This window comes from Rhipicephalus sanguineus, chromosome 1, assembly GCF_013339695.2.
Source record: "Rhipicephalus sanguineus isolate Rsan-2018 chromosome 1, BIME_Rsan_1.4, whole genome shotgun sequence".
NCBI lineage: Eukaryota > Metazoa > Arthropoda > Arachnida > Ixodida > Ixodidae > Rhipicephalus > Rhipicephalus sanguineus.
The window spans coordinates 37167767-37183559 of NC_051176.1; the positions used below are offsets into that span (position 1 = coordinate 37167767).

Genomic DNA, 15793 nt, shown 5'->3' on the forward strand with positions numbered 1-15793 from the left:
TATACGATCCGCTTGGGTATCTTTCTCCATTCACCGTGAAAGGGAAGCTTCTTTTGTAAGACCTGTGGAAGCAAAATCACGCCTGGGATAACAAGCTGCCAGACGAAGTCCAAGCTGCATGGAACGCGTGGTGCTCCGAGTTGCAGATGTCGAGGCACATATTCCGCGCTACCCGTTTTTGCACGATTGCAGAGCGCAGCTGTCATGTGAGACGCGCGTATTTACTGATGCCATTCCCAAGGCTTATGGTGCATGCCTCTACGTTCGGGCGCTTTCCGCCGACGGTGCATGCGTCACGTATGACACATTGTGAAATATACGACAAGCCCTTCAAGTTCTCTACGGAGATTTGGCGGTTGACACTAAACCCCTGTTCAACACTTGCTTGTCAATGGCTAAGAACAAGAAGGAGCTTGACTGTTTTCCATAGCTCTTTGTAGGAGGGATGGAAGCTCAAGAGTGTGCGAAAGAACTCATCCAGCCTGCTAGCGCTTCTCTCAAAGAACGAAGCTCATGCTTGAACTCTTCCAGCATTTCGGTGTACTCTGCAAGTACACAATTCCGCTGGCTGTCACTCAGTCTTCCTGCCACGGTCAAGATGTCTAGCACCTTCCTTAGGCCCACCAGGCACGGATCTGGCTTTGAGCACATGAGGCGGGGGTCTAGAGAGGACAGGTTTCTAACCAAAGATGACTTCAGTGGACTTTGTTCCAGTACTTTCTTGGTCACAGCTGCCAAAAATAGTTTGCACTCTATTCTGAATTGAAATGCATCCTTTGCAGTAGCTTTTGAATCCTTCAGTGCTCGTTCACACTTGGGACCAATATCCACTTTTTCAAGTGGAGCGTGGTTAATGGTGTTAGAAACCTCCACCCTCTGCGGACCACTAACTCCTCCCAATGACAACACTGACGCTTTTATGAATTTTCAAAGCAGCTTCCGCACAGTACTTTAAAGGTCTCTCCCAAGAAAGAAGATTATGGGTTTGTCGGACTGAAAGTCTTAAGTATGGCTGAATAACCGATACGACACTGACGGCGAAGTTTAGTTTTGCCAGTGTCAAAATGTCGCAACAAAAGCTATTCACGTTTTCAAAGGATTCACACTTCGGTAAGTTCACCTGCTTGCTTCTTGCGGACTCTACATATTTCTTCATATCATTCCAAAGAAGCAAAGCTCTCTCAATAACAATTTGTCTCCCATCGATGGCTGGAAAACAATGACAGAGGAAATTTGTTCTGGTTAGTCACGGTTGAAAAATCATCCCTTCGTGCAGGCGTGTCATGGAAGAGTGCACTCATGCTTGACAGTAGAATGTCGATGCGCCACTTAGTGGTTGCATTGCCTGATTTGTAGGCATTATGGACTGTATAGAGGTCACACGTCCCGAAGTCGACACATTGGACCTGATGGTTTTTCTTAAAATGAGCTTGCATGTTCATAACAAACTTTAGGTTCACATTCGGCCCGTCCAGAGAGATCTGAAGAACTTTGCCAAGTGGCAAAGGCTCAGAAGCCTTCAGAAGTACCTCCTGTAGATCATCTGCCGTGGAGTGCTCCATGAAAGTGGAGGTGTAGTACCTAGTGAGGAGTCCTTGTGTGAGGAGTCCCAATACTGCACATACACGTCCATTTGCTTTTCTTGCAGGAAGTCGTTCATTGACTTGTCAAAAAGCACGACGTAATTTCGGACTTCTGTACCTCTTCTTGCAAGCATGACAAGGAAAATGCCACGTAACATATACACATTTTTTTCTCACCACAAGAAAATGATTTGGCCACCTCGCTGTCAGGAAACATCCCCTTGAACAAGTCGCCAGTTTGTGCCGACGATCTGTATGAGTAGTGGGAGGTAATCACTTTCATTGTCCACAGAATTTCCGCATCGGTAACTACCTCGTGCGACTTGCAGGCGCTGCTTAGATCGGTCGCTTGGGATGGAGGAGAGCTAGTGGACCGCTCACTTGAGCTTGCCGTCAGGTAGATTTGCATCGAGTTTCCAGCTGCCATTTTCATAATTCCACAGTGCTTTGTACTTTTTGCCTGGCACTTGAGAGCAGATTCCCCCATAGAAGTGATGTCAAAGGTCTTCTTGCACAATGTGCATTTTACACGACAGGGGTCAGATGTATGCGGCACAATCCAACGTTTATAATCATCGTTGCTGACCCAAGCACTCTGGAACATGTACCAGGCACGACTCCAAATTATGTGACCTGCACGCACGATCACGCGATCACAACACGCACCGCAACCTACACATGCAAAACAAAACACCACCGGGGGCACGAGCAAGCCACGGCCGCTCAATCTCCCCCCTTTGGTGCGGCCTGCCGATTAGTCTCGCAAACAAAAGAGCGCGTGAAAGGAGAAGTTGACTGACTGGCCACGACGGGAGGTGAGGGCGCTGCACATCGGCAACGTAATCGCCCTTGCACCTGCTTGCACCGCGTCGCGCGAACCCCACTAATCCTCTCTATTTTGTGACAGTCGTATCCTGCCGTCGTGCGGTCAGCATGGGATGCCACTTTGCTTTTATGGGTGGCTGCTTGGTTAAAAGTCCGAGCTCTCTATCAAGAAGCTACTGAGTCCATTCTTGGCAAACTGGGCTGGAGATCTTAGCAGCTCGCTAGAAAACGTGCTCAGACTTTCTCGGAAACCACTTGCCCGCAAAGTCCTCGCCTTGTGAAATCTTGCAACATTTGAGTTGCATCACGCGTATCTGAGAATATATTTGCGTATCTTGCAAATATGCAATCATGCGTATCTGAGAGTATTTACGAATATTTGTCCGATTCATGTTATACCATGATTTATGTCGCGGAAATAAATACGTCACGACGCGCAAATTCGCTCAGTGCCTTTAAAAATAAAATACACATTAAACATCGGTTGACACTGAAGTCAGTATGTCTTAATCATCCACAATAACATACCGTATAAACGCGTGTAAGGGCCGCACCCCGTTTTTTTGAAGTGCATATTCTAAAAAAAAAAAAAATCCGCATAAGGGCCGCACCCACACTTTCCTCAACCAATACGTATTCAAAATGCGCACACGCGTAAGCTTCTAGGTGTAGTGGATAGATGGCGCAAGGAAACGCAACCATCATATATATTTTTGGATTTTATTCGTGTTAAGATGTTCCTGAAGTGGGCTAAAAATTTTAACTTTTTTATTAGTATTCATAGACCCGCCAACTAAAGGTTAAAGCAGGATTTTATCTTTAGCTTCTCACATCTCTATACAAACGCGCTATCCATATCGGCATTAGCATCACCAACTTTGGCATGGTGTTCGTGTTGTTCGGTTTGTGCACTTCAGCAAGTCATTTGCTGTAGTTTTCTGCACTGTTCAATGACCTTCGTGCTAGCTTGTTTTCTACACGGCGTTCACGTTTTGGCAAAATGGGCAAGTACCTGAATAGCTACACTGCTGGCTACACGTTGAAGGTGATCGAGTATGCTCTCGAGCATGGGAAACGTGCCGCCGGCAGAAAATTCGACATTGACGAGAAGTGTGTTCGACGTTGGTGTGCTCAAAAAGAAGCCTTGCGAAACACCAACAGCACTAAGCGCGCTTTCCGAGGAGAGCAGTGCAAGTTTCCCGATTTGGAAGAAGACTTGCTCCGCTATGTGACTGAAGTGCGAAATGATGGTCTTGCACTCACAACGGACATGCTGCGTGTGAAGGGACTAGCCTTGGCGACTGTACTTGGGTGGATCCTATCTGCGTGGAGCTCGGTGTCGACGGACATTGTGTCCCGAAGTTTTAAAGTTGCCGGGATATCTAACAGCTTGGATGGCACGGAAGATGACTGCTTGTGGGGTGACGGCGCTTCGCAGCACACCATCTCATCTCTGACTCCGTCTGAGCATAGAGTTTCCTACAATACTTACTAGAGGGAACTCTGGCGCTAGTATCTATGGGAGCTGCAATGCATCGCGCTTCAGCCAGCATGGGAATCATGGGTAGTACACGGATTTGTCTAAACTTCGTTCTTTCGGCTCCGTTTGGCTCCGCGTCGCCTGCATCCGCTTTGTCGCAAAACGAAGTTCAGCAAAAATCAGCAGTTTCACTTCACCACTTTAACTTCTTTAGGCTCACCAATTCAAATCTGGTCACGAAATTCACAACGATCCATTCTTTTATCCGAAAGAAAACCAAAATATAGCAATAAACAAAGCCACAAGTGCATTCGAAGCCCACAAGCACGAAGACTAGGCAAATCCGTGTACTACCCATCATTCCCATGGTGGCTGAACGATCGCAGCGCCAGAGTTCCCTCTAGGTCATTTTAGGAAACTATGCGTCTGAGGACTCGCCGAGCGACAACGATTGAGCACGTATGTCGCAAGAATTGTCGTATACTGCAATAAACGCTCTTCGTTCGCTAACTGGTGCATTTTTACTTTAAAAAAAAAAATGTCGCGTGTATGGGCCACACCCTGAAAAATGGCCCTCATTTCTTGAAAAAAAAGTGCGGCCCTTACACGCGTTTATACGATATTAACACAATGCTGAGTTGCCGGACGAGCGGGAGGAGGACCACGTGGTTCCTCAATATCGGACAGCTCGCCGCGTGCATCTAATTGAGCGCATGAACCATAAGAATTAATTCTTGGGCTAGTTAGTCGTGCATATACCTGGCTTAGACATACTAGCGCAAGGATATTAAACACTGCTTCACTTCTTACACAACACCGGTCTAACGGCGCATATATTGTTAATTTAAATGCGAGAGTGTAAAGAAAAAATCGGCAGCGTTGACCCGACGAATGCAAAGAATAAAGATCAGGATCCGAACAGGAGTCGAACCCAATACTCTGCGTGTCAGTCAGGTATTCTACCACAGAGCTACGGCACGTCTTGAAACTGCTTTGGAAAAAGACCCTATGCAGGCGTAATGTCGGTGCAGCGTGAAATGTGGTTGCAGTGCTGGCTACCTAATTTTGTAACAAAGCAATAAACATTACACATGCACTCCTATGATACAGGTGTCATGCCGAGTTAACTTCAATTGTGGTTCCAGTGTTGACTCCGCTTTCATAGAAGTCTAATAAACATTACATTTGTATTCCATGATTCAGCAAGCTATATTTAAGCGTTGCTCGAAACCGGAGGCATACGTTAACGAAAGTTGCGTATGATATTCACATCATCGCATCGTAAAGTGCACTTCGTTTCGTTAATATCGTATCTGTGCTCTAAAGTGAGTGCCCACGTTAAGTCAGACCATAAGTTACCATTTACACGCCATGTAGTAGACGTGCCTGGTAAGACCACGATGTGCGCACAACTACCACGCTTACAAAAACACGTAGATCCATCCTGTAACGCTTGGCTGGACTAGACTTGTAGAGCGAGTGGTCCTTCCAGGCAAACGGCGCACCATTCTGGGCTTTCTACATCTTTTTCTTGTTCTTGGCATCTATTGAAGGCCTTCAAAAATGTTTCAGCTCTTCTCCTTAGCTCGTTTTATGCCGCGCCATTTCGGATTACTTCTCCTCCTTCAAGGCATAGATCGGTGTCCAATATAATTTTGCATTGCCCGTCATTTGTCACGTGTTGTTGTTCTTTATGGTTTTTAGGTAAATATTTTCGTATTCTGTACAATAAACTCAGTTGGAAGTTAGCTCCGATCTTCGTGTGTATCCTTGTCATAGCCCTAAGTTCGCGCTATCATTCATCATGACATACCAACTAGCCCAAGCCGCCTCCCTTCTAAACCAATATCTTCATTTCAGTTGCCTTCTATTTCAAATGTACCGTATTGGAGCTATGGAAGGACATGATACTGTAGCGCAAAAGTCGAAAAGAAACACTAAGAGGCAGAAAGTAGGAAAGTCGGCCTCTTACATATTATATTCGAGTTTTGCCCAACAACATCATGTCCTTGAGTAAGTACCAACTCGCCCAAGAAAAACTAATTGTGGAACGGACACACTATAGCAAAGAACACAAATGAAATAGGTTGGATGCTACCATGTTGTTTGTTTTGGACACGACTGCTGACGCAGCGCTGGTTTAATGGATCTGGCTCAGTTTGAATCAAACAGATGCAGGATTTGGCTCATTCTTTATACGGAACGGCCTTTTTGAGTTCTCGTTACGATCAGGAATTGCCCCATTTCGATTACAATTGTCTTAAAAGTGGAAGATGTTTAGGCTCGCTTTACGCTCCCGTGAAATTTAGCCGAGTTTTGGTTTCTGGAGCTGGCTCCTTTAAAAAAAAAAACGCCGTACATATACACAAACTATTATGCCTTAAAGGGACACTAAAGAGAAACAATGAATTGGTTCAGATTGATAAAGTGTGCTCGGAAAACTCTCGTGTAGTTTATTTCACCACCATAGGTTTATTATGAGAGGAGAAAACCAAGTTCAAAGTTTCATTTTTAAATTTCGCGCCGAACTTTGTAATTCGTGACGTAAAATATTTCAAAGAGCATTAAACGTATTTTGGCGCCACTGGCTCGACGAAATTTCCACAAACTCGTTATGTCAAGTCTCCGGCCCCTCAGAGGATAATGTACTTCGATTTAACTGATTAGGAGCTACGTAGGCCCAACCAGGCGCCGTCAAAAACATGTGACGTCACGGCAAATCGTGCGGGAATTCCAAGGCGGCGTCGCCACCTGTATTTTCTTTTTGCGCGTTTTCTCTCTTATTAAGCGTCTTCTCGCAGCAAGCGTGGTGTTTTTGGCAAGGTTGAAGACTACTTTACTAATGCGAGAAAAATAGTTTTGCTCTTTAGTGTCCCTTTAAAAGTCTATGTCGCAATAAAAAAAAAAGAAGACGAAGACAAGCGTTACTCATAACTTTTTATTAGCAGGACAGGCCAGGTTCCTCATATATATCCATTCGTCACGCATGCGCATACAGGATTGAAGTAACACGTGTACATTAGAGACGGTTGCGTATAAATTCAAATTAGGAGTCCAGCAAAGTGAGCCGTCTATCGCTTTGCTGGACCCCTAATTTGAATATATGCGCCAACACCTCTGATGTATACGTGTTACTTTATTCTTGTATACGCATGCGGGACGAAAGAATATATATCAGGAACCCTTCCCTGCTAATAAACAGTTGTGGGGGGAGTAACGCTCGTCTTCGCTTTCTTTCCTGTGTTCGTCCTTTTATTCATTGCGCTAATATGTCTCAGCCAGTCATCTGCCTCTATTCCAGCTAAAGTGAGTGCAGCTTGTTCATGAGAGCGTCTCAAGTCAAGCATGACAAAACACTGAGCAGAACCACATGAAACTGCCCGCGCAGATAGCTCACTGTGGCTGAAGGGAGCTTTGGGAGGAACCCCCGCCTCGCCGATAGCGAGCGCCATAGCCGACGCAGCGGGTTGAAAGGAAACTACCGCTTTCACAGGCGGAGAGGAGCATTCGGCGGGCCGCACCAAAGGGGGGAGATCGAGCGGCCGTGAGCAAGCACTGACAAGCTACACAGCGCACAATGTGGCCAACAGATGATGCCGAGGTGGCTGAGGCTAGTGAGTGTGTGCTGTATTTTTTTTTAGCGGGTTGCTGAGGGATACCACTAAATGCAAAGCCAAAAGAAAACATTTCAAACACTAGTAAAGTCTACTGCAATAAGCGCATTCACGCATCTTCTCTTTTTTTCCGGAGAGCTCAAGATGCTGTAGCCTCACTGTGGCCATCAGCTTATGGCTTCTGGCCAACCGAAGCCATAGCAAGCCAGATATTCACAATGGCGGTGTCACGGAACGCGATAAGCAATGAAGTTTGCCCGGCACCACAATCAACTGCCATGAATTGCGAGGCGTGCAATCCGACCCTGTGAAAATCCCTAATATTCAAGGGTATTCAACGACCGAAACGAAATTCCAGGACTTTCAAGGCGTTGAAAACAAAATTTTCATTTTCAAAGGTTTTTAAGGATTTCAAGGACCTGTGTGCACCCTCTTACGGTCCCTAAAAAATTTGCAGTGATGCTACAGACGACTGCTGATTTGGAGCAATTTCGGGAGCATCAAGGTTTCATTTTGGCGCAAATTTGCGCAGCAGCGCATTGGAGCAGCAAGTTTCATTTACATTCAGACAGCCAAATAATTATTGTGGAGCTCTTATGAAGAGCCAGATAAACATCTTAATTTGTTGGAAATCTCGTGGAGAAAACGCTCTCAGAGCACTCATTTCACTCGATATGCAAAAATTAAGGCATCATGGAGTTGGATAACCTCTCCAGCTCTTTCTCAGACTTAGTCAAACAGAATACTGGATCAATAAAACCTGTGGGGGTGCTATCACCCCCTGTTAAGCCGTTTTTGCCTCATCGCGCATGCACATCTGGCAGATTAGTCGTAGTTGGCGTGGTTAGTTTCGCCACCGAACCAGACATGGCATTGTAGTTGCGTGGTGGCACTGCTTGAAGAGCGCTTTCGGTTTTCTGGATTTTGACGCGGCCGTGGACAGACATCTCTTGTGGGATATCCGTGGGCGCGACTCATTTCCGCGGGCCCCCGGGGTGAGCTGTACATTGTACGTGTTACATCCTCTTGTGTGTTTTTATTGGCATTGTATAAGGTTATTTGGCATGTTACCAGTTATGTGTTAGATTCAGCTGGCGAGCTCACTGCTGTAAACGCAGTTAATAAATGTACGCGTGTTTCTTTGCTCGACGGCATGACGGTGTCCGTTTGTCTCAAAGCAGCACTCTTTAGGCCTAGGCCTCAAACTGTATGCTATGAAATAACATTCTAAACGCCATTATGTGGTCCTCAATGTGCAGGGCTCCTGCCAGAAGCCATCTTAATAAAATGTTGCACTTTAAATCCACAGAAGTGGCAGAGAAATGCCTTGGGATACAAAAGTGCCTCAATGCTAAGAAGTCATGAGGTCCCATCTTCCTCGAAGATAACTCGAAGGCGAAAGCCAGCTTCTCAGTCGATTGCAGCGATCTTTTGATTTACTACTCAATATTGCCTTAATTACATGCAGTGTGGCGCTTGAAACGAGCTATGAACAGCATTTCGGGAACAGAGAACATCAGCCAATGGAGAGACCTTTTTCAAGCACACGAGCCGCACCAATGGGCGCGCAAGCGCTCATGGGAAAAAGTGTGTACAACGCAGCAGATGCCATGACGAGCACGCCGGTCTCACGCTTTACTTTCCGCCTGCGCCGTGCTATGCCACCATAGCCAGGCCAGCACTTCTCAGATCAAGTGAACGTGATAAGGTTTAACATAGATTACTGTGTAATTCAGTCATGAACTTCTGTGTTTAGCTATGACAGCCCCTCTACGATTTACATCTGTCTAGTGTTCCCCCATGCTACTGCTGGACCAGCTGAGTGGTTCCGAAGCCTCATTTTTTTTTTTGCACCAGTATGCCCTACGACATAAACAAAAAGTACAACTTGGTTTCCCAGAAGGATTCCGCGAGCGGTCAATGCCGTTCGCAGATCCATTTTGAATCAACGTCCACCGACACTGTTGACGAGCACAAGGAGAGGCTCTGAGATTTAAATACAGTCGAGTCCACTTATAACAATACCAGTTTTAGCAATATATCGGATATAACAATGGACAGCCGCGGCACCGTCAGCTTTTCATTGTATTCTATGGCAAAATAAACCCCTTATAACAATGCTGTCATGATGCAATATCGGTTATAACAATTATATGTGGGCACTGGAACCAACCCTGAAAGAAACAAAAATGCAAAAATGCTGCGACAATGCCACCCCAACCCCACCTATTACGCAAAAGGGCATGAGAGCATACGCGCGGCAGCTTCAGACTAGTGGTGCCAAGCCTGAAGGAGCTGGGTGGCCTTCCATTACTTGCACCACTTTATCTGCTTTTTATTTTCTTCAAGCCTGCTCCTTTCTCTCTTTCTTTTCTATCTCTTTTTCCTGCGTTTCTCTTTATCTTTTAGGGGCGAAGCACCTTAAGACCTCACAATGTCCGTCCATCCGTCCGCCGTAGTCTACAGTCGAAGCACAGGTGCAAAACAGCTGTGCATAAAACGTTTACAGAGCGAGCGTAGCGCGCATATGGTTTAAAAATAGACCATACTCGGCGCGGCGCCGCTCGAAAGCTGTTCGAAACCAAGTGCATCGATTAACAGGTGACAACATGCGCGCACACATGGTCCCAAGATAGACCGTTCTCGGGCGCGGCATCGCGCGACCTTGTCTATGCCAACTTCTGGCTAGATTCGCTTGAAGAACCATTGGCTCTGCATTTCACGGACCACAAAGCAGTAATAATGAAGGCAAAACGGAATCCACAACTGAACACGACATACGAGTTATGACCAATAGAACACATTGTATATAACTGTACACACGTGTTGTCACTTATTTACATGCGCGAGTGGGCAATGCAGTGGTGAGACTGCTGAAACTGAATTGGGAGCAGTTTTTGGAGCAGCAAATTTTTGATTTTGGAGCAGTTAGCGGCATTTAATATATCATCCTAAGAGCTTGAAAAAACAAATTTACAGCAACTTGAGGGGACAAGCACATATTTTAATTGCCTTAAAATACACATAACACTGAAACAGCCTTCGGAAAAAGTTTATATCGCCAGGTATGAACTACACTACCTTTTTACATACCACGCGGCCTAGATCATCCAGCCCGTGTAACAAATCATAAACGTTTGAAAAGAGGTTCTGGAAACTAGATTTACCTCAAACATTTGAAAAAAACAAAGCATCACACTTATCAAAAAATTTTTTTAAAAATGTGATTGCACAAGAATTGCAGTTACAAAGCAGTAAGCCTTTCTTCAAGATTAGTGATATGATCCAGCAGATTACTGCTTTAGCTTTTTGTATGTCTGCTTAATTATTTAGCTTTTCAAGCGTCCCAAGAGCTTCCTGTAGGTCAGTGTTCCTGTAGGTCACTTTGTCAGGAGAACATCACAGTTTATTTTATTTGTTTTATTTGACAATACTGCTAACTACTATTGGAGTCGTTGCAGAGTGGGGTTACAATGATGAATAGCACAGAAATTTTTTTATGGAAAACAGCTGCGCAAAATGAAGACAATATAAAGCAAAGAACAAGCACAACTCGCTAAGCAAAACAGTAGCACAAAGTGTATAATGACAAGATGAAGCAAACACAAAGACAACTTGCTCAAGCAAAAATATAAGGAAAAAGGCATGAAATACAAAGGAAGGAACTTTACATAATCAACTGGCAAGCAATGAGTCAAACATTTCTATGCTGTCAGTTTCAACGGTGGGTGCATCTAGGGCATTCCACTCAACAATTGTTCGTGGAAAGAAAAGTTTTTTCAGAGAAGAGAGGCCACCGTTACGAACTGGGTGAGCCATAAGGAAGGCGAAGAAAAAAAAAGATTAAAAATGTGAAAAAGAGACAGAGAGAGAGGAAAAAAAAGAAACAAAAGGTGGGGGGGGGGGGCATACATTTCGCTGAATGATTATCAGTGGAAGCAACAATCCTTCAGCGAAACCGTTGGCCTGTCATTCAGCGAAAACATTGGCCTGTCTCTGCCTTACCCAAAACATTTAAAGATATTTTGCGGCACATTGTGGCGTCGGCACAGTGAAGCGCGCAAAAAGGTTGAGCGCCCAAAAGTTATCGCGGTCATCGCTTATTGCATTTTATGGCTTCTTGCGTTCCAAGGCATAGGTTCATCGTGAGCAGTCAAAGCTGCAGAGAACGGCGCCAGACAAGGTTGCCGTGCGAAAGCTGACCACAAGGCTTCATGCTGCTTCCTTTTTTTTTTCTTTTGTCACCGCCATTCTGCCACTGAAGAAATGCCAGGAAAGAGAGCTACCTCGCTCGCAGCATCTCAAATCGGCATGCGGTGCTCGTAGCCGATCTAGGGTATCTTCATCGCGAGTAAACTGGGGCGGGGCACGCGCTTCTCTCATGCTTTAGAAAGCCTGTTTTTAGGTTTATTTCGCTTCGTATATGCCATATTTTTACTGCGACCGTGTCTGAAGTGTTTGTGGTAAAAGTAGGAGGCTCTGAAAAATGTTCGCGATATGTGGATACAATTTCAATGGGTAGCATAGGAAAATCGTAAGTGCACCGAAATATGGTCGTTATAACCGATAGATCGTTATATGTGGGATCGTTATAAGTGGGTACGACTGTATGGGCCATTTCTGACTGGTATTTGGCAGCAGGATTCTAACCACACATCTATACCTATCTCCAAAATGACTAAAATCTGAATGCAGATTCTGAATTATACATGTTCGTGTGACGGTTGTGAGTCAGCACAAGTTGGCCGCATGGGTTACCATAGCCCCTTCTAAATCTTAGTACGCTTTTCCGCACGGCAACGGCGTACTGCGGCGAAATTGGCTTAAAGGGACACTAAAGAGCAAAACGATTTTTCTTGCATTAGTAAAGTAGTCTTCCACGATACCAAGAACACCACGCTTGTTGCGAGAAGACTCTTAAAGGAGTCCTGACACAAAAATTTTCACCCCGCGTTTTTTTGCTGCAACGTGTTGCTGGGGGCCTGTTAGTCATAACACGGCACATCGTTTGCTGCAGCGCGCGACAGATAATTAATTACAAGCTCCTCGTTACCGACACAGCCTCAGTTTCAGTTTGACAGAGCTCCAAAAACGACAAGCCGCCGGGTGCAACTATCACCACCTAGCGAGTGAAACGCTCGGCCACGTGAGCACACAGAACAGTGACGCATATCCGCGCGGTCTGTCATCGTCGGGCTCATCGTCGGCCGATGGCGATGATTTTCTTGCGGCGGGGATGGAAGGAATTTTCGACGTCGCGAATCACTTCAGGTTTGACCTGCTGGCGAGGAGCGATTAGTCGGGAAGCGCGTCAAAACAGAAATGGTGGCTACGACGTCCTCATAACTTGTACCGGCTGCAACGGTTACGTAGGGAAAGTATGGGGGTCACCTTGGGTCACCTCCGAGGGTGTCAATGCAACAGGTGCGGCCTATAATGCTGGATCGCGCTCGCGAACTGCAAAATTCATATAAAATACCTTCCAAGCTTTATTCGCTGTCGATATTTTGCAGATGGCACACGCACGTACACGGGAATTGATCCAGTAGGCTATCTTGGCCGCGAAATTTTGTGTCAGTACCCCTTTAATAAGCGAGAAAACGCGCAAAAAGAAAAATGGTGCGGGAATTCCAACGTGGCGTGACGTCACATTTTTGACGGCGCCTGCTTGGGCTTACGTAGTTCCTTATCGGTTAAATCGAAGTACATTGTTCTCTGATGGGCCCAGAGACTTGACATAGCGAGTTTGTCGAAATTTCGTCGAGCCAGTGGCGCCAAAATACGTTGAATGCTTTTTGAAATCTTTTACGTCACGAATTACAAAGTTCGGCGCAAAATTTAAAAATGAAACTTTGAACTTGGTTTTCTCCTCTCATAATAAACCTATGGTGGTGAAATAAGCCACAGAAGAGTTCTCCAAGCACACTTTATCAATCTAAACAAATTCATTGTTTCTCTTTAGTGTCCCTTTAAAAAGCATTCTGCACGTGATAGAACAAGGCCAGGAAATTTTGAAACCACTGTCCTTTGTTCTTTTCTTTCGCGGTGAGGTTAGGTTTGTTTAGCGGGAGATTTATGGCCATATCAGCCCAACCTGGAAGTTTGCTCAAAATTCAGGAGCCTTTTGCACAAATAGGGAGAGTTGTCAGGCAGGGACGATTTTCCCATGTCTATGTAGATCAGCATTGCAACCAGCAGAAAAAAAGAAAGGGTGCCCAACACAAAGTACACCTCTGTGCATCTGGACCAGACTGGATAATGTTGCAGGTGGCCAACACAGCCTCCATTTCTTTCTAAAATTACCGAAAATTTTGAGGTTGGTTGGGCATCTTGGCGCAATTTCAATAATCTCATGGTTTTGGCTCAGCTGTATCAACTGTATCAAATTGGCGCAATTGGCACGGCTGTTGCACCCCTGCATATGCATCTAATGAACCGCAAAAATAGATCGAAATCGCTTCGTCTACCTCCTACCAGTCCTACCCGCATAGTCCAATGAGCACCTTCTACCAGTACAACATCGTTAGGAAGGCATACACCATTATATTATGGAAAAAAAAAGAGCATGGTGCAAACCGTGCATAACATACATTGCTGAAGACTACAAGGAGAAGCTCTCGAAAGGAGTTTTATAAACGACGATGAAGAATGGGCCCACATTAAAGAACAAGAGAAATGAAGAGATGAGCTAGCTATGTTCATTCTGCAGAGGTCCCCAAAGACACCCTAAATTTGCTCTAGTGGTGGAATTTAAGAACTACTGCCGATGCCTTCACAATTCGCAAGGCAGATGTACATCCCTTCGCCTAGCGCTAGCAATACGAGAAACTTTAGCACAGCAGGATATGTTATACAACAGCGCGTGGCGTGCTCAAAAACCGGAATCTCTCAATAATCTGAATTTTTGCACACTGACATGTGAAGAAACAAACTATAAAATATGCCACAAAAACTTATTTTATTTACAGATTACCTACATTACCATATAGGCATTACGTAGCAGGGGAACAAAAACAACCAGTACAAAGGAACGTGTTGCAGAGATATATACACACATATACAAATATCACTGTAACATTATCAGAAGTAACACAAGTATGGATCACCAAATGCATTTTCGAGAAACATAGTACATACATTTGTTAATGCAAGAACAATTTCACAACATAGAAAAAAACAAATCATTATCTGTTATATTTCGTCTTAAACTGTTCCAGTCTTAGAAAAGAATGAGTAGAAAATTAGTGTTGGATCTGCATTTGTAGTAGCAGTGGTGTGACATATGAAAAGAATGTTACGACAAATAGTTTTTTTTTTTCTCTTCCGTTCGGCTGCTTATACGTATTTCTCAAAGTAAACGTGGCGAGTGCAGTTTGTAATATTTTCTTTCTAGATTAGAGTATTTACAACTAGGTAATAAATTTGGCTTTCTTCCTCTATTTCTCTTGCTGTGGCAAGGTGTTACCAGAAGGGTGCATGATTGGTTTTCTCGTTAGAGCATGTTTAAATTTCAACAGACAGCGCAATATAAACAAAGTGAAGATAGCGTTCTGTTCTCTGTCTCCTCTGCTTCTATTGTGCTCCCTATCAAAGCTGTGCTGCAGCAAATCACTATCCTTGCTACAGTATCTGCTACGAAACACTGTTGATGATCATTCTATTCACAGCAAAAATGGGTACAGCATACCACTGCGGAACGAACATTCATTGTACCCTGTACATACGCACAACTGTTTACACCGTGGGCCCCTTTTTACAAGAAATTACCGAAGGTTAAAGTATAATTGTTAGCGAAACATGCGCCAACAAAGGCTAGATATTTGTCACTTAAAGCACTATGCTGTTGATTCCATGTTTGGGCAACACCACCTAGATTACTGGTTCGAGCCCCTGTCGGGCCCAATCCAAGGTTGGGCCGGGCCAGGCCGTACCTGGTATACTCGGGAACAACTTTTCTTGGCAATGAAGTGAAGGCTACAGAGCCACAATGCACGTATCCTACCGCTAATGAATGTATGTCCAGAATTGCGTCCACATTTTCTGCGTGAGATATATAAAATGCTCCTTCATTTTCTACATGTAGCTTTTTGAGACTGAACGCAGTGCACACAAGCAAGATATGTGTATTTCCTTTACTTTATATGTTGTCACTTTCCATTTTTGCGTGCGTGAAAAAGTCTCACCTTTTACCCGTACCTTAAACGCTAAGCAGGGTTTGCGTCGAAATGCAAGGGATGCAAGGGAAATCCAAGGGATTCCGGCAGGATGAACGGGGGCAGAGGCCAAAGCCT

At 44.8% G+C, this 15793-nt stretch overlaps 1 protein-coding gene across 15 annotated transcripts in view; it reads right to left on the bottom strand.

The window, feature by feature from the left end:
- Positions 1-15793, bottom strand: part of LOC119390600 (bromodomain-containing protein 3) — a 197157-nt gene that overhangs the window by 134983 nt on the left and 46381 nt on the right. The window lies entirely within an intron of this gene.